The sequence below is a fragment of the Polypterus senegalus genome, chromosome 7, assembly GCF_016835505.1.
Source record: "Polypterus senegalus isolate Bchr_013 chromosome 7, ASM1683550v1, whole genome shotgun sequence".
In the NCBI taxonomy this organism is placed as follows: domain Eukaryota; kingdom Metazoa; phylum Chordata; class Cladistia; order Polypteriformes; family Polypteridae; genus Polypterus; species Polypterus senegalus.
The window spans coordinates 116767717-116788335 of NC_053160.1; positions in this window are offsets into that span (position 1 = coordinate 116767717).

Here is a 20619-nt window from a genome sequence, read left to right on the forward strand (position 1 = left end):
ACCAACCTAAAACCAATAAACACAATGGAGATCACTGCGATTAGATCACTCAAACCATATTCACATGTGGACAAAAGCGGAAAATGATCATATATAATACAAGTGTACATTCAAATGTGTTTTCAATCCACATACAGCAATCATGTAAGCAGAAAAAGGGACCATATGGAGCAGTGACAGCAGACAGGTAAGCCACGTAAGGGTGGCCAGCACTGACAGCATTGCAGCTTTAAAAATAAAATGGAGTGGTTGTGTGTGTGTGTATGTGACGTCCAGCTACCTTTCTTTCAGTTGTCTACCACATCTTTGGCATCAGATTAAATCATACTGTGACGGTTTGCTTTTGGTCATTAGATAGCCAGTTTCGATTATAACTACATGTTAGTAGCTGTGAGCAGCATTCGAAATTCGTACACAACCAGAGTGCTTCAAAGGAGTGGGGAATTCTTTTTTGGTCTCTTTCTGCACATGATGTTTATACTGGAGATGGTTTTTAATGCCAGTAGTAAATGGAATCTGTCAAAATTATATGTTCATACCATGCAGAAATGAAACTCATTAATAAGAGAGATAATATGGAATATCCAAACTCGTCCATTATCTACAATATCGTTACATGTAGTGACTTCGATAAAATTACTCAATTAAAGTTCATTACTCTACTGTTTTTCCATTTTAATTTATGTAATAAAATATGTTTTAATGTTCCTGTTTAGTGCTATTTTGGTTAGTTCTCCAAACTTTAACTGAGCCCTAACCAAACATCTGGGGCCTCATGTATAAACGGTGCGTACGCACAGAAATGTTGCGTAAGAACTTTTCCACGTTCAAATCGCGATGTATAAAACCTACACTTGGCGTAAAGCCACGCACTTTTCCACGGTACCTCATACCTTGTCGTACGCAAGTTCTCCACTCAGTTTTGCAGACTGGCGGCACCCAGCGTCAAAGCAGTGCTACTGTTCCTGTGTGGTTACACCTTATTTTCCTGACGGCTTTATAAATACACTGAAACTAACCGCATATTGTTTATTATTGTAGCATCTGATTGTAATTAACTTGTAACAATATAATGGTCAGGGAACAGCCATAGTATTCCAAATGCCATAACTGCTTTAGCGTTGTTACTCTCACTTCTCCTTCTTCTTCTTCTTCTTTCAGCTCCTCCCATTAGGAGTTGCCACAGAGGATCATCTTTTTCCATATTACTCTAACTGCACCACTTTCGGGTATTTATATCACTGTATCTGAGTGTGAATCACAGCAGCAGCTGATCGGAAAGAGAATTATCGGTATACAGCTTCAAGGATACGCTGTCTCAGCCACTGCAAAATGTTTTAAAGCCTTTCCTGTACGGACCTCGTGGTTCAGAAATAGTTTCATCCCAAGAACTTTAAATACACTCAATCAATTGCACCTTGTAGAACTGTTTGTACTTATAAGTACAATCACCCCACTGTAAACTTGCACTATAGTTATAATATCGCACAACCTGAGCCACTTTATAAAGTGCGTATTTACATATGATGACGATATCATTTTAAGGTGAAATGCAGCAAAATATGTTTATTAAATTATACAGATAAAACTTTAACTTAATTTAAATAATCTATATTCTTCACTGGGAGTGTCGTGAAGGATAGAATAATTAAACATGTACTACGAAGATATTTCAATATTCCTTAAACGTTTTGAAGAATCGGCGCTAAGCTTACAGATGGCTTAACTTCTATTACAGAGCTGATTGTGTGGCGATCGGTTACTTGGGGAAAGAAAACCAAGGACTGCAGTGGCGGCTACATCAATATACTGTATATTGAATATAAAACAGAAAGAGAAAATAACAACACAGCTAAAAACGCAGTGACAAATTTCGACAAAAGTTAAATGCTTGTGTCATGAATACGAGGCGGCTATGCAGTGTCTGCAACGGACGTGGCCATCCACCGTGCATAAGCTACCTTACTGACATTGGCCGGTGAAGGAGCCACCGATTCTTCCTCTGCCTAGTGCCACCACAAGCCTAGAGCCGCCCCTGAGTACTGCTGCAATAAATTATTTCATCGAAGAGAAACACATGTTTAATAACTTGCTTTAACTCCTATCATCATGAAAATGATATCACGTATACATCTCAGTATTTTAGTTATTCAGAGAGCTGTAATATCACGAATGTAATGGATTCTGTGTCCAGTTGGAGGAAGAGAGCAGGTTTAAGAAGCAAGTAGTGATTCACACACATAGGCACATAGAACATCAAATACAAAACAAAGCATTTAACGTGCTACTTTAATTACGATGTGATTTGAGAAACTGGTTAATTAAACGATTTTATGATGAAGTTTATGATGTTCTACTTTAATGACAAAATAAACTACGTGATTAAAGTGCAGGTTAGGTGGATTAGCGATTCTAAATTGGCCCTAGTGTGTGCTTGGTGTGTGGGTGTGTTTGTGTGTGTCCTGCAGTGGGTTGGCACCCTGCCCAGGATTGGTTCCTGCCTTGTGCCCTGTGTTGGCTGGGATTGGCTCCAGCAGACCCTCGTGACCCTGTATTCGGATTCAGCGGGTTAGAGAATGGATGGATGGATGGATTAAAGGGGAAATTTCGAGACTGAAGTTGACATTTCATGCTTTTTCCCCACTGTGTGCCTTTTTTCTCTGTACCCTAATAAGCTTTCATATGACACTCAGATAGTGGACTACAACTCGCCTTTTCATGGCGACTTTGATAATTGACTTCTTTTTTATTTCCAGCACTGTGCGATTTTGTGAACGTGAGCTTTTCAAGTTTCTCCAGCACGCTGTCACTCGATCCACTTCCTTTTGTTGATTATACCACGGTTTATTTGAACAAATAGTATGTTTTTCCTTTGCCTCCACTTGGTATTTGCTGAAATTCTTATATTTTCCCCGTGCTTTGACCATTGTCTTTTCACAGAAGGCTGAGCTTAAGGGCGATTTATATTGATTTGCATATTCAAAGAGGCGTAATTCTGGGAGGAGTTGGGGCGTTATATAAAGCGCGTGCACAAGCATTACTTTTCATGCTGATCGCGATTTATGTAGCGGAAGAACGTGGAAGTTGGAGTACGCACAGATTCCTGCATCTGGATTTTTCTGTGCGTAAGCACATTTCGGCTTTTGTGCTTACGTCATGTTATAGTGCGAGTTCTACGCACGGCATTATACATGAGGCGCCTGAACTGACTGTAGTTGTATTTAAAACTAGTTATACTATAAAAATGCTAAATCAAAGATAAATGACTGTTAATGGTAAAATCAAGAACAAGTATTTTGGCATAAAATTCTGGCGTGGGCATATGGACCTGGGAAAGAGATGCTGCCGAAAAGGGTGGAGCCATCTTTAGAAGCAATGCCGAAAATTTGTGTGCGTAAGTGAGAAAAAGATAAGCACTTAAAGAGTAGAACTTACTAGGCTTTCTCCTATGCTTAAATCCTTTAGCCTAGGTATGTAGCAACAAGTGATCTTTATAAGGATTCAGGCTTTATTTGGCTCACAGAATAGGGCAAGTGAGTGGAGATTGCAGAAAAATGTTCAGAAGGAGTCATGGGAGATTGGAGTGGTCAATGGCAAGTTGGAAGACAGCCAAGGCAGGAGACTGCATCCAGTATGCCTCACATGAGGCAGCAAGGTAGAGAGGAACTGTGTTTCACAATGTACTCGGTTACCAATACTAGCAATAATATAATTTGTGTTTTTATAGCATTATTTAGTTTATAATATGAAAACCTATCAAAAATATTGTCATTGCAGAAGTTGAATCTGAACCCTGGTTCAATGTGCACCTAGCATGTGATGTAGGTATGCAGTTAAAAGGAAAGCAGCATTACTTTGTGGGTTTGTGCTGAGTCTCTTACTCTTCTCATCTAGTGCTTAAAGGTCAAAGGTGTTATTTTGTTAATCGCTATGATAAAGGATTGTGTTATTAAGAAAAGGCATTTTAAGTGAGTACTCTCTAATGCAGCAAAAAGAAAAAAAGCCAGCCTTGGTATAAGAAAAAGCTTTGTTATGTTCACCCAGCCAGCATGTCCACGTGGGGATTATGCTGATCCCATATGGACTTGAAAATGGGACCAATCTGGGAACCCAAACTGGGCCCCACTAACTTTGGTCCACAGGTTCCAGATTGGCCCCACATGTGGATGGCAATGTGGTATAATGATGGATATGAGGGAACCTTGTGGATAAACAACGTTGCTACAAATAGGTTCTCTCCGGGGTATACTGCAACATCAGGGTGCATACAGTTTCCTGCATGGGTTGTTAGTGGATATTTCAAGGGTGTCTAGTGGGCTGCATGGGCTACCTTATTTTACAGTAACCACTTCTTAAAAAAATAAAAAATAAATAAAATAAAGGGCCCAATCACAGAATACAATTAATATAAACTAATAACATAAGTTATTAATAAGAATGCACAGAAGAATGCAAATTATGTTAACAATTACAGTAGTAGTTACATAATTTATGTAGTAATGAAATCATTGAATCACAAATTCTGTTAAATTTTTTGTATATAATAAAGTTTAATAACTAGTAAATAAACAGTACACAACATAGTTTGAAAAAATATAGTAGTAAACATGTATAAAACAAAAATAAGAAAAATTCTGCAAAAAAGGGTGACCCATAATTGTGGTGCATGAAAATCAAAAAAGAAAACAAAAACATTTCCAGAAACTTGGGCCCCTAATTATATCTGCAATAAAAAAAAATATTCATACTCTTTGATTTCTAAACGTAAACATCGTCCACTTGTCAATCTGATATTTTTTGGTAAGCTCTTCAGACTGTCTTAAGTAGCCAGGAAACTAACCTCAGTAAATTAGAGTTAAGTGTGCTTTTGGAAAAAAAAAACACAAACGTGCATATAATGTCTCTTACTTCCAATTTAGTAATGCAAATAACTAAAAAAAAAATTGCTTTGCTGCAAATCAATACATAAAGTCATGTTCAAGTGCACAAAATATTTTAATTTCTTCCCTAGAAATTAGACTTACTGAGTTTATTGGCTTAAATGGTAGGATTGCATCAATTCCATTTTTTTCAGATTGAGTATGTGAAATTAATACTTAGTTTTTGGGACCTGCCAGTATGAGCATATTTTAAAGAATATGGTTATGCACATGGGAGAAATGGGTCCATCTGAAGATGTTTATGCCTCTAAGCATCATGTAGCAGACTTAAGAGCGAAACTCTGTTCCATGTCACATTGTTGTTAAAACCCAGTACAACCTCACAGGTGAGCATGTAGACAAGACCATTTTCATTTAAGAGCCTGCCACTTACATTTTCTAAAGGTCATAGTCTTTCCACACAATAACAAATAATGACATTATTTTAAGTAACTGTTATCTCTCATATTAGTTTATAGTTTTAATTTTACAGAAGATGATGTGGAGCCCGTGATTTATTCATGAAAGCTTCTGCGTATTTTTCAGAATCAGTTACAGTGCCATGTTGCTTATGAAAATCATGTACACCAATTTATGAAGATATCTTCATGACATTTTGGTCAGACTAATACATTTTAGTCTGTTTGCACTAGGATTATCATTGCCAGACAGTGTGTTTGGATATTTGCTGTTATAATCTATACTAATAAAAGGCAAAGCCCTCACTCACTCACTCACTCATCACTAATTCTCCAACTTCCTGTGTAGGTAGAAGGCTGAAATTTGGCAGGCTTATTCCTTACAGCTTACTTACAAAAGCTGGGCAGGTTTCATTTTGAAATTCTACGCGTAATGGTCATAACTAGAACCTATTTTTCTCCATATACTGTAATGGACGTTAGCCCAATGGCCGTGGGGGGCGGAGCTGCGTGTGACATCATCACGCCTCCCACGTAATCACGTGAACTGACTATGACCGCAGTACATAGAAAAGAAGGAAGAGCCCCCAAAGAGCACTGAAGAAAAACGCTGAATACTTTATTCGCAAGATACAAGTTTAATGAGAAGACACGAGGTATAAGCGAGACTTTGGATCACTTTGTAACGGAGTTAAAATTGCTGTAGCGAGAAACTTTTAAGTGCCGGGTCTTAGCTAACATTAAATAATGGCATGGACATCGCAAGATCGCACGAGATAGCACAGGCACAGCTCAGAAGCTTCATGCATGTACTCCGAGCGGCTCACGTGAACTGACTATGAATGCAGTACGCAGAGAAAGCAAGACCTCTAAAGAGCGCGGAGAGTTTTGCTCACATGAACGTGTCTGCAAAAAGTGGCGTTTCCTACCCTGCAAAAATACTACAAAAGTTGCGTGCGTGCGTAGCTGTGCCGGCCTTTGAGACTCTGACTGCGCTTCTGCCTTAAGTGAAACTAAACACTTTAAATTTTTTTCCCCCCTTCCCATGAGCTAAAGCCCAGACAACTGTAAACACGGGATTTCTAGACCTCAGCAAACTAATATTAAGGCGCTTCGCACTTTCTTTTACAAGTATACGATTATGAGGTCGTCAGGTCGGATTATGAAGACACACACAGGAGTGGAGGACCGACAGTGCCATCCCGGACAGTTAATGGCAGGGCCATCTCTCCAGTCTACACGAGACCCACTGCGACGCTCATATCGTCAGTGAAGACCCCTCTCTACACTATACAGGTATTAAAGAAAAAGGCAAGTTTCCTTTCTTTATTTCCTTTTATCCCCAACCAAAGCCTTTCTCTCTTAACACTGCAGAGGACACAAAAATGATTTTCTTTTAATTGCTGGTAATGCCGGTAAGGCACATTACCACAGGCAGAAATTTGGACGTTCACATAGAAAATGTAATTTCTATACCACAGCCGTCGTGTAGCGCCTTTCAAAAGGGATCAACTACCAAGAGATGGTCCATATACATTTTAGCTGCTGTTAGTACTACTTACCTGTTGTTACACCGTCTTTAAAATGTAGTTTACCCGAAACCACTCCAGTAATGCTCAATGTAGCTTTACTTCTTAAAACGTTAATGTTTTACTGTTTAATAACTTATAGACTACATTTTATTATTTTTCCCTTGCACTCAGTGACTAAAGCTATACACACACATATAGAAATATACATATATATATATATATATATATATATATATATATATATATATATATATATATATACACATATATACTGTATACCTGTGTGTATGTATATATGTATCTATGTATGTTTATATATATATATATATATATATATATATAAATAATACCAAATACCAGCTCAAGAGAGAAGTAGTGTGTTAAAGAAGCAATGAAAAGAAAAGGAAACATTTTGAAAATAACGTAACATGATTGTCAATGTAATTGTGTTGTCACTGTTGTGAGTGATGAGTGTTGTTGTCATATATATATATATATATATATATATATATATATATATTTACACACACACACATAAACATATATATATATACATATCTATACATACACACACATATATACACACAAATACATATATATATATATACATACATACACACACAATTATATAAACATATATATACATATACATACATATCTACATACTGTATATACACACACAGCTATTTCATATCAGTGCAATAGGCTGCTTGTTAAAACGGATGACTCCCGCTCTTACGTGCAAGTCTGCGTGGATATTATGAACTATCGTATTTGTTCAAGTTCTATTTAAATTTTAAATAGAAGGAATTTTTATTTAGTCGACAGAAATATCTTTGGTAGGAATGGTAAAAACAGACAGGAATATTATTCGTGAATAAATCAACTCAAACCTTAAACAACTTATAATATTTTGCTCTCCATAAAAATATATCCTGTCTAAATTATACAAGTTAGAAATAAAGTAAACGATAAAAGAACAAACATTCAAATTTCTTTACTCTTATGTAATTTTATATAAAAAATAAACTTAGATTTTAAATATCCCAAAAGATTTTGCTCTCCATAAAAATATATCCTGTCAAAATTATACAAATTCAAATATGAACATGCTGCATAACAAAACCTGGAAATATAAATAAAATGTGTTCCTTTCAGCAATAACAAATCAAATCATTCAGTTGTCTTAGCTCATATGTCATTTTAGAGCTGGACGCCTGGCATCTTTTTTTGGCAACAGGTTCATTTATGTGTGGTGTGAGGTTCTGTGTTGTGGAGATTCTCAGGATGGATTGAAGGTGCTCATCAGTGAGGCGACTCCTGTGTGCTGTTTTGTTAGTCTTTATCACTGAGAAGAGCTTCTCACACAGATATGTGGTACCAAACATGCACAAGGTTCGAGCCGCATGTAGACGGACTTTTTTTGTTCTTCAAAGTCACCAAAGCGCCGTGCAAACTCAGTGCGCAGTGCACTCAGTTTATCAGCAAAGTGCGTATTTGGGAACACCGTAGTGACAACTTGGTTTAACATTACTTGGCAACAGGGAAAGTGGGGCAAGGTGCACAGGTGCATTTGTGTCTCCCATAAAAGCAGCTTCAATTGAAATCACTTTGTGATTGTGCACGGGTAAAAACGTCCGCTGAAGTGTCAGATTCTTATTTAATTATTCTGCTTTCTGTATCTTCTGCATTGCATTCAGGTTACCCTGATGTTTTGTCTCATAGTGCCGTCTTAGATTAAATTCTGTAATTACAGCCACATTAGCTCCACAAATGAGACACACGGGTTCAGTAAACAATCGCAATAACTTGCAGCATCATAAGCTAGACTTGATTAACGCGGTAAGTGTTCGGCAAGGCAGCTGAAGCGCTGCATTATGGGATCTGTAGTTTATTGTGTTACCAGCGCTTCATATACCCGGGCTTTAATAACAATAATACAGTATATAAAATGATCTCGGGGCGGATATATTTACGCCGGGCGGATGTGGCCCGCCATTGAGTTTGACACATATGGACTAAATAGAACTTGAAAAGATATATTTTTCAAATGTGATCGCGCAATTCAGATAGAGTTGACGCACACTACAGCCTGCATGCCTCAATAAGTCATCCTCCCCTCGCTCTTACTTTTTTACCGTTCATCTAATGAATACACTGAGTATGGCTTTACCAAAACAATCATTGATGGCGAATAAAGTATCCATTATTCGAGTATGTAGATCGGGATATATATATATACATATATATATACCCGCGTATCGCAGCGGAGAAGTAGTGTGTTAAAAAAGCTAGAAAAAGAAAAGGGAACATTTTAAAAATAACGTAACATGACTGTCAATATACTGTATTTGTTTTGTGAGTGTTACTGAGTGTTGCTGTCATCAAGGATTTGATTATCATTATTTCTTTCAATCAGGTTCGTATTTGTAGGATGTGTTGTGTTCAAGTTACATTCCGTGTTTGTCAATCGTTGTAAAGATAACAGGTTTCATTCATCGATTCGTTTCTTACTGCATCAATAAACAGCTCGTCTTCTTCTTTATCTGAGACCTGACACACTGCATGCACGGGTTTTTTACACTGTCTTCCTTTAGCGGAAATTGACTTTTTCCAACGTGTGCTTTGTTTCCGCAGTAGCTGGATTTATGAATATGCTTGTATGTATCAGACGCTTCATATTTTTGCTGCCTTTTCAATTGTGTAATTCAGTTTTGTTCAGCTCTTTGGAACTTTTGCTTTTATCTGTGCACTGCGTCAGTTCACGTGAGCCACTCGGTGTACATGCATCGAAGGTTCCCAGCTGTGCTGGTGCCATCTCGTGCTATGTCCATGGCTGTATTTAATGTTACCTTAGTCCTGGCACTTAAAACTTTCTCTCGCAGTTTCGCTGAGTTTGTGTCAAACACCACCCTGACCATCTCATCTTCCTCTCCATAAGCACAGTCCTTCACTCGTGAATATTTACCCGTGGCAGTTTGCTATTGGATTGCCGCTGACGGGCAGGCACTAAATTACAAACGCCAGCGGCAGCCTGTCTATGAACTTAATTTAAAGTGTAGGTTTACATCGTGCTTTGTTTCCGAAGTAGCAGAACTCATCAATATGGTTGTATATGTCACTCGCTCGCTTCTTATTGTTTCGCTGCCTTCTCAATTATATAATGCATGTTTTCTTCAGCGCTTTTTGAGGTCTTCCTGGTTTTCTATGTACTGCGTGATTACGTGGGAGGCGTGATGATGTCACACGAAACTCCGCCCCACGGCGTTCAAGCTTATCTCCATTACAGTAAATGGAGAAAAACTGCTTCCAGTTATGACCATTTCGCGTAGAATTTCGATATAAAACCTGCCCAACTTTTGTAAGGAAGCTGTAAGGAATGAACCTGCCAAATTTCAGCCTTCCACCCACACGGGAGGTTGGAGAATTAGTGAGTGAGTGAGTGAGTGAGTGAGGAGTGAGGGCTTTGCCTTTTATTAGTATAGATATATATATATATATATAAATGTAGACTCAAACCGATTATAACAGAAGCAATCCAAGCTATGAGAAAACACTAAAAAGGAGGCGTGTCAGACGTACATTTTCTGATGCAGCTACACGAAAACAACTTTGTGACGCTGCGGCCAAATACACAAAAACAATTACTTTGACAATCATGTTACGTTATTTTCAAAATGTTTCCTTTTCTTTTTCTTTACTTCTTTAACACACTATTTCTCCGCTGCGAAGCGCGTGTATTTTGCTAGTTTATCGTATAAATAACAAGAACACCAGACAAATCTGGTTTTAGCATATAAGGGACTAGTAGCTTCATCTGTTTATAAAGACCAGGTCTAATTTGAATCTCATATTCTTTACTGAAACTCAACATCTTGATAAAGAGAACAGGTGTGATTTTTGCATCATGGTTGTTTTCATCATATCTCATCATGCCACTGCCCCATCCAAGTAAAAGTGGCGTCATTAGCTTCCTTAAGATCTTCATCGGTACATGTAGGGCCTTAGGAACATTCATGGAGAATGTGGTCCATTGTTTGGCAAGTCTCACCACAGGGACATTCAGTGCTTGTTGTGAGGCCCCATCCAGGTTGCCCCTTGTTTTTGCCCACATTTGACCTAACTCGCTTAAGCGTGACCCAGTCTTTCCTAGAGATGAATGTTCCATTGGGTAGATACTCTTAAGGTGTAGAAAGTGCTTCACTGGGAAAGCTACAGTCAGACTCTCGCCACCTCTCAGGCCTATATTTTGTGGACTGCTTTGGATTAAGGGGTTCCACTGTGGCGAAGCTCCGACGAGAAGGTAGTCAGCAATTTACCTCCTGGTGATGATGAAGTGGTTGTCTGGAGTAAATCAGCTGCTTAAAGCTTTCTACTCTTGAACTAGTTTCTCAGTATATGTGGGGAAGTGCGATCCCAGCCAGCATGTATAAAGCAGGAAGTCACGTTGTTCGTAATGTGCCACCGATGATTCGGCATGCACTATTTAGCTCAGGGTCAGCCTTGTTGGCATGGGTTAACCTAGATTAACAAATTGGCCGCGTTGTTGAAAAATATCAGAACCTACAGAGAATGCAGTTTCAGTTTGTTGTGTTTTTGTGAAATGTGGTTAACAACTAACATCCCAGATGCTAACGTTGAGTTACCCGGGTTTAGCACAGTTAGAGCGGACAGAGACGCAAATAACTGGGGAAAGCAGAAAGGAGGAGGTCTCACTCTCTATGTAAATACAAGGTGGTGTAACTCTGGACATGTAAACGTCAAACTCTCCACTTGCTGCAGGGACATCAAACTGTTGGCCATAAGTCTGCATCCCTATTACTTGCACAGAAAGTTTGGACACGTCATTGTTGTTATTGTTAACATCCCTCCTTGGGCGGATGTGGAGATAGGTAGCATAATCCATTCCGTTGTTGCTAAATTACAAACACAGCACCCTGAGGCGCTTGTGCTAATCGCTGGAGACTTTAACCATGTGACGCTGGACAAAACATTACCTGCCTTCTCCCAGTATATGGATTGTAACACCCAGGGAAATAGGACTATTGACCTACTGTATGCAAACGTTAAAGACGCATACAGCGCCACCCCGCTGCCTGTGCTCAGGAAAGCAGATCATAACCTAGTTCTGTTTCAGCCTCACTACAAACCAATAGTGAGGGAGCTACCTACAACCATGTGCTAATTCAGGCAGTGGTCCCCTGAGTCAGAGCAAGCTCTGAGAGACTGCTTTGGAACTATGGACTGGGATATCCTGCAGGGGTCACATAGTGAGAGCATGCAAAAAGCAGTGGGTCCAGATGGAGTATCGCCACGACTGCTGAAGGCCTGTGTGCTGGAGCTGGGGAGTCCTCTACAGCGCATCTTCAACCGAAGCCTGGAACAGGGGAGAGTCCCGAGGCTTTGGAAAACATCTTGCATTACCCCAGTACCAAAGGTCCTAGTGAGCAGAACGACTTCCGGCCTGTCGCCCTGACGTCACATGTGATGACCATGGAGCAGCTGCTGCTTCACCACATGAGGCCACACGTCCGCCATGCCCTTGACCCTCTGCAGTACACATACCAGGAGAAGGTGGGAGTGGAGGATGTCATCATCTATATGCTACAACCGATCCCTCTCCCACTTGGACAAAGGCAGTGGTGTTGTAAAAATTATGTTTCTGGACTTCTCTAGCGCCTTCAACACCATCCAACCTCTGCTCCTTAGGGACAAGCTGACAGAGATGGGAGTAGATTCATACCTGATGGCATGGATCCTGGACTGTCTTACAGACAGACCTCAATATGTGCATCTCAGGAACTGCAGGTCTGACATTGTGGTCAGCAACACAGGAGCGCCACAGGGGACTGTACTTTCTCCGGTCCTGTTCAGCCTATATACATCCATCCATCCATTTTCTAACCCGCTGAATCCGAATACAGGGTCACGGGGGTCTGCTGGAGCCAATCCCAGCCAACACAGGGCACAAGGCAGGAACCAATCCTGGGCAGGGTGCCAACCCACCACAGGACACACACAAACACACCAAGCACACACTAGGGCCAATTTAGAATCGCCAGTCCACCTAACCTGCATGTCTTAGGATTGTGGGAGGAAACCGGAGCGCCTGGAGGAAACCCACGCAGACACGGGGAGAACATGCAAACTCCACGAGGGAGGACCCGGAAGCGAACCCGGGTCTCCTAACTGCGAGGCAGCAGCGCTACCACTGCGCCACCGTGCCGCCCGAGCCTATATACATTGGACTTCCAATACAACTCAGAGTCCTGCCATATGCAAAAGTTTGCTGATGACACTGCTATCGTGGGCTGCATCAGGAGTGGGCAGAAGAAGGAATATAGGAACTAGGATTGGGTGGTATCTAAATTTTGATACCGTCAAACCTCCTCCCTATTTTACCTCGGTATACTGTATTACCGTGAATAATAAAAAAATTGTGACGTAAGGCTCAGACAGCGTACCAAAATGTTGGCTTGTGCCTAAACCGTTCAGAAACTGAATATCAAACACTAATACTGAAACAATAACAAAATAACATGCAGAACAATATTAACAACTTTTATTAGCAACAAATAGCAGTTTATAAAAAGTGCAAATACAACAGTCAAACAGAATTAAATTAACATAAACATCCAGAACAGTTTTCGCGTGGAGACGTGCACACAAATCAATTAAATTAAATCACACCGCCTGAACAACTTTTAATAACAAAGAAGAGCAGCTTATAAAAAAGTGCAAATAGACCCACAACAGTCAACCAGAGTTGAATTAACATAAACATCATCCATATTATAAAAAGTATTGCAAAGCAATGGTCCTAAACAAAAACTTCTTCCAGTCTTCTTTCCAATATCGTTTTAACGTAAACCAAATAGAAATACCTGAATCAATTAAATAAATAAAAATAAACACAGTGCGAATAGGAATGAATGGCAAGTGGCATCAATCTATTCAAGATTTCTTGCTAGAAAAACCAGCATGTTTACTTTATCCGGCTTTAACAGGGCACGTTGTGGACCGAAAACTTTACCTGCGGTGCTGAAAACCCACTCCGATGGTGTGCTTGTGGCACAGACGCACGGGTACTTTCGTGCCACTCGCGACATCTAGGGAAAACGCCCGGCAGCATTTTTCCACCAGAGAAGTGGGTCCTCGTCTCCTTGAGTAACTGGCTCCAAACAGTAGGCTGTTATTTCAGCTCCGACTTGGTCCTCTACGGTGCCGATGCCGACGGGACCTGCCACTGCATCAGATTTTTTTTGCAGCATACTCCCCAGAGTCATCTTTTTTCGTGAGGGTGCAGGTTGCTCCTCTCCCTCTTCCACTCTGCTGGCCACTGGACCTGCTGCCTCTAAGATCACGATCTCAGCCTGTAATTCAGCCTTGGTCTCAGCCAATGCGTTGTCATCCATCTCATATCCTCCACAGTAACGAGGGTCAAGGAAAGTGCATTTTCTCAATATTTTGCGCACTGAATTGGATTCATACTTGGTCTCCAGCTTTGTTAGAATTCCAGTTTTGATTGACTTTGTTAGCTGGAGGTCATTTTCTGACGCAGCCAACACATTGTCCCTGCAGAGCTGTAGTATGGGGAGGATACAGGAACTGGTCACATAATTTTCTCCTGACAAAATATCAGTGAAGTCACCGACTGGTTTCAGTGCTTCGTGAACAGTTTTCAAGACGTCCATGTCCTGCCAGGTCAGGGACAGGCTGCTCCTTCTGTCATCAGACAGGACGTGTCTGATCGCTTGGGCCTGCTCGAGGATTCGCTCCACCATTGCCAGTTTGGAGCCCCAGCGAGTTGCGCAGTCCTGTCGACGGATGGATGGATGAATTAATTAATGAATGATGAATACACGATTAAATGAATGAATAGGCCTAAATAAACAAGTGAATGAATAAATAGGCATAAATAAACGAATGAATGAATAAATAGGCATAAATAAACGAATGAATGAATGAATAGGCCTAAATAAACAAAATTCATTTTATTTAGGCCAATTCATTCATTCATTCATTCGTTAATAAATGAATGAATGAATAAATAGGCCTAAATAAACGAATGAATGCATAAATAAATAAGTCTATTAATGTATATTATTCCATTTAGTCAGATTTGCATGCACATTTATTTTAGGCTAAATAAGTCCCTTATGCGCATCAAGCCTTACTTGACAAAAAATACAGGAAAAAAATTACAATTTAAAAAATGGTTTTCTATTTTAATATAGCCTACTTTTCAATATAATTTATTTATGTGATGCAAAGCATATATATATATATATATATATATATATATATATATTATGCCCCTTTTTTATATTTGAGCCCCTGCCCCTGAGGAACTCTCTGCACGTTTTATGTTTACCTTTATGAGACTGTGTTTTGGGAGTCCCAAGTCCACTTGCTTCTTGTGGAGTTCATGCTTACGTTGCCAGCTGTGTGAAAAGGCCCCGACAATATTACGGCATAGTCCGAGGGTGCGCTCGGTTTTTTGCCTCTGGTCATGCAATCCATTTGCGACAGCCAAGTTTAGATTGTGACCGAAGCAGTATAGCCACGGCCAATGCAGGGACCTGATTGCGGCATGAATGTTGGCAGCGTTGTCTGTGGTTATGGCTGAAAGTTTTTTCTCATCAAGTTGCCATTCCTGAAGTGCAGCTCTGAGCGCAGCAGCAAGATTGTCCGCTGTATGACTCTCAGGAAAATACGTAGTTTGGAGGCATTTGGATTCAAGTTTCCAGTCAGGTGTAATAGTATAGACAGTCAGAGACATATATGGTGTCATGTTAACTGACGACCACATGTCAGTTGTTAAGGAATAACTGTCTGCCGCTGACAGCTGCACTTGAACATTGTCTCTAACTTTACTATATAAATGTGGGACGGCTGTTTGTGAGAAATATTTCCGTCCAGGCAGCTCATACTGGGCATCTAGGACCTTTACCATGTCCGTAAAGGACTTTTTTTCCACTGTGTGGAAAGAGACCATTTCCTTCGCCAAGTACTTTGTCACTGCATCAGTACAGGTTTTCCAACGGACACTGTCCCTTTTGTACTTTGTTGCTTTCCCGAAGGCCCCCATTATCGTCGGCTGCGTACTGGCGGTGGACCTAAATGTTGTTGGTCCTGCATCGGGAGGCATTGAAACTGTTGCACTGAGTGAACTCGGGTCCATCCTCGCAGCAGTGAGTGGATGGTAGTTTCGTATATGCGACCTTAGGTTCGAGGTATTTCCATCTCTCGCGGTCACCTTTTTGTTGCACAATTTGCAAAATGCCTCGTCCGTATTTACCGCCTCTCCCTTCTCGTTCGGTCAAAACCCAAAATACTGCCAAACTGCAGAAGTTGTGTTCTTTTTTGAGACCAAGTCACTTGGTGCGCGACTCGCCATCTTTCCCCACCTCTCTCTTTCTCCTCCACGCTGTCACGTGATGACAACCACACATCGCATACGCATTTTTAGGCATTAAATAAATTATATTTAATATTTAATCCTTGTCTCCTATATAAGTGCATTGTTTTTATGACGGTATAACGGTATTGAAACTGACACCGTTGCTATTTTTAGATCCCGCGTGATACCATATTACCGTTTTACCGCCCAAGCCTAATAGGAACCTAATCAAGGACTTTGTTAAATGGTGCGACTCAAACCACTTACACCTGAACACCAGCAAAACCAAGAAGCTAGTGGTGAATTTTAGGAGGACCAGGCCCCTCCTGGACCCCGTGATCATCAGAGGTGACTGTGTGCAGAGGGTACAGACCTATAAATACCTGAGAGTGCAGCTGGATGATAAATTGGACTGGAATGCCAATACTGTGCAAGAGAGGACAGAGACGAGTATACTTCCTTAGAAGGCTGGCATCCTTCAACATCTGCAATAAGATGCTGCAGATGTTCTATCAGACGGTTGTGGCGAGTGCCCTCTTCTACGCGGTGGTGCGCTGGGGAGGCAGCATAAAGAAGGACGCCTCACACCTGGACAAAATGGTGAGGAAGGCAGACTCTATTGTAGGCATGCAGCTGGACAGTTTGACATCCATGGCAAAGCGACGGGCATTGAGCAGGCTCCTGTCAATCATGGAGAATCCACTGAACAGTATCATCTCCATACAGAGGAGCAGCTTCAGTGACAGACTGCTGTCACTGTCCTGCTCCATTGACAGACTGAGGCGATCGATTTTCCCCAACACTATGCGACTCTTCAATTTCACCCGTAAACGTTAACATTATACAAAGTTATTGTCTATTTTACCTGCATTTTTGTCACTCTTTAATATTGATTTTTATCAGTATGCTGCTGCTGGAGTATGTGAAATTCTCCTTGGGATTAATAAAGTATCTATCTATCTAGTGTAATATTCTGAGAGGATGCTGAGGACATTGGTAAGTATCTTTTGGATATCTTGGAAGGAAACAGACTGGGAGAGATCATCTGCGGAAATGAACCTCCTAATGTTGGTGAACACAGGCTGGTCATTGGTATAGATACTGAAGAGGAGCCAGCACTGAACCTTGAGGAAATCCATTTTTCGGATTCCTCCAGTGTCTCTTTTTACTGTCCATTTCTACATAGAACCTTCTGTTGACCAGTAATGACTCGATTATATGAATCAATGGACTGTTTTGTATGGTTCTAGCAAATTTCTTAAGAAGTGCTCTGTGGTTCTCTATATCATAGACAGTGGAAAGGTCTACAAACACTGTCCCGTAATTAGTTTCTGCTGAAATCCATCTTCAATGTATTGAGTTAGGTTCAAGACATGTCCACAACAAGACGGGGGCGAAAGCCCACTTGGTCTGGTGACATTTGATCCGCGATGGTTAGGGATATGTGTGCCAGTATCATCCTTTCATATACCTCATATAAGATGCATGACAGTGAAACTGTGTGGTAAGTTTTGGATATTCTGGGTTTTTTTCAGGTTTCAGTAGTGCCACAACTTTTGCTGTTCTCTAGATCTTTGGGATGCGATATGATGCGCCACAGATTTAGTTTTATCATCGAAGTGTAGGATGATCTCTGTCGTAATCCCGTCTAATCCATCATCTTTACCAGGCTTCAGTTGTTTTAAAGCGTTGTTTAGTTCTTCTATGACAAATGGATCAAAGTGGCCGTCACTGGTGGTCATGAGTCAACCCATGTCTTTTTTAATTTTTTTGATAACCTTTTTCCTTACTTGGTGGTTTACCATTGAGTAACAACTAGTGTGCCACCTCATTAGGTGTTACAGCTGCTGCTAGTTGCAATTGACCGGTCTTTTTTGGGTAATCCTGAGAAGAGTGCATTGCAGTAATCTACTCAACCAAAAACAAAAGCATGAATTAAGTTTTCAGCAACTTGCAAAGTTATAAGGCATCTAATTTTTGCTATATTTCTTAAGTGAAAAAATGTTGTGATTTAAAATTTAGGTCATAGTCAATAATTACCCCTAAATTCTTTACCTCTGTCTTAACTTTTAAGCCTAATGGATCAAGTTAATATCCATTTTTACCAATCACTAAGATTTACAATTTGTCCTTATTTAGAGAAAATTACTACTCATCCATTCAGAAACACTAGTAAGACATAGTGCCAGTGAGACAAGAGAGTCTGGGTCATCAGGCACTATTGATAAATACAGTTGTGTGTCATCAGCATAGCTGTGGTAGCTCACGTTATGCCTTGAGATAATCTGACCTAATGGAAGCATGTAGATTGAACAGCAGTGGACCCAGGATAGATCTTTGTGGAAAACCATATAGGATATCATGTGTCTTTGAAGTATAAATACCACAACTAACAAAGAATTTTCTACCTGTCAAGTAAGACTCAAACCAATTTAAGACACTGCCAGAGAGGCCCACCCGCTGACTAAGGTGATGTACTGTATAAGAATATTGTGATCAATGGTTACAAATGCGGCACTCAGATCTAAGAGGATGAGAACAGATAAACAGCCTCTGTCTGCATTTACATGCAGATCATTTACTACTTTAACAAGTGCAGTTTCTGTACTGTGATTTGTTCTAAAACTTGTCAAGAACAGCATGTTTATTCAAGTGATCATTTATCTGAATAATGACTGCCTTTTCTAGCATTTTACTTAAGAAAGGTGGGTTAGAAATAGGTCTAAAATTTCAAAAACAGGAGTCAAGATTATTTTTCTTGAGCAGGGGTTTAACTACAGCTGTCTTAAGCCAGTCTGGGAAGACCCCCATATCTAATGATGAATTTACTATGTCAAGAACACTCTCAGTTAGCACATCAGATACTTCTTTGAAAAAACTGGTAGGTATTGGGTCAAGGACACAGGTGGAGGGTCTCAGTTGAGAAATTATTTTATATAAATCGGGTAAATCTATCCAGGTGAAAGAATTTAATTTGCTTAAAATGGAATACCAGTGTTTAAGAGGATCATTATTGGGGGGATGTACTATATTATTTCTGATATCATTCATTTTGTGATTAAAAAATATAGCAAAAGCCTCCAGTTTCACTCAAGGTTTTTCGGAGGCATTCCATTCAGTAACCTGGGTTTAGCAAATGATCAATTGTAGAGAATACAACTCTGGGAATACTAGCATTGTTATTTATAATTTTAGAGAAATAACACTGCCTCTCAAGACGGACTATGTTGTGGAATTCTGTAGCCTTCAGTATCTCATAGTGGATAATCAATTTAGTTTTTCTCCATTTACACTCAGCTCTCCAGCATGCTTTCTTTAAATCAGACACTCTTTGGGTCTTCCATGGTGTAACAGTGCTGGAGGATTTTTTTAACTGTCTTTTCAGGAGTGAATATGTCAGCAGTAGCTCACACTTTAGTATTAAAATTTTCCGCCTTACTATTTACATTATTTTTCACTTTTGTAGTAAGCATTACAATCGGACTGGTTGCTTAAAACGTTTGCAAACTTTGAAGCAGCAGATGAATTAAAGAAGTGTTTTTTAAAAATATGTTCTTATAAATTCATTATCAGTACTTCTATATTAAATAGTAAGAGAAAATAGTCTGATAAACCGATATCCAAATTCTGTCTCACATTAACTTTAGTCCTTTAGTAATCACCAAATCCAATGTGTACCCTCCTTTGTGTGTTGGCTAACTAACATGCTGGCGCAGATCAAAAGAGTGTAGGAGTTTCATGAATTCTTTTGCTTTCGGGTGACACTGGTTATTGATATGAAAATTAAAGTCGCCAACTATTAGGAATCTGTCATAGCTGGTAATTATAATTGACACTAAATCTGAGAATTCCTCAAAGAAAGACGTATTATATTTAGAAGGTCTATACACGGACAACGTTAGAGACTGAAAAACTCCATGAATAACAACAGCAAAATACTCAAAAGAGTTGAATGTATCAAAGCTGACATCTTTACACTTTAACCAGATCGAGTAAATATTTGTTAAACCACTGCTTTTCTTACCTTGGCAAGCCGCATGAGTAAAGCTGTAATTCGGAGGTGCAGATTCAATTAAAATAGCCACACCATTAGAGCTAAGCCACGTTTCACTTAATGCAATAAAATCGATTGTCCCATCACTAATAAGATTGTTGATGGAAAACGTTTTTTTGTTTAATGCTATAACATTTAATAAGGCCATATTTGAGGTCTCGGAAGAGCAGAACTGAATTGTCGGAGAGTTACAGTTCAAAATGGTAATTAAGTTATTTATATTAGCACCGCTTTGTTCGATTTATTTATTTAATCCATAGTCTGTTTTTATAGTTTTAGTAAAGTGCACATT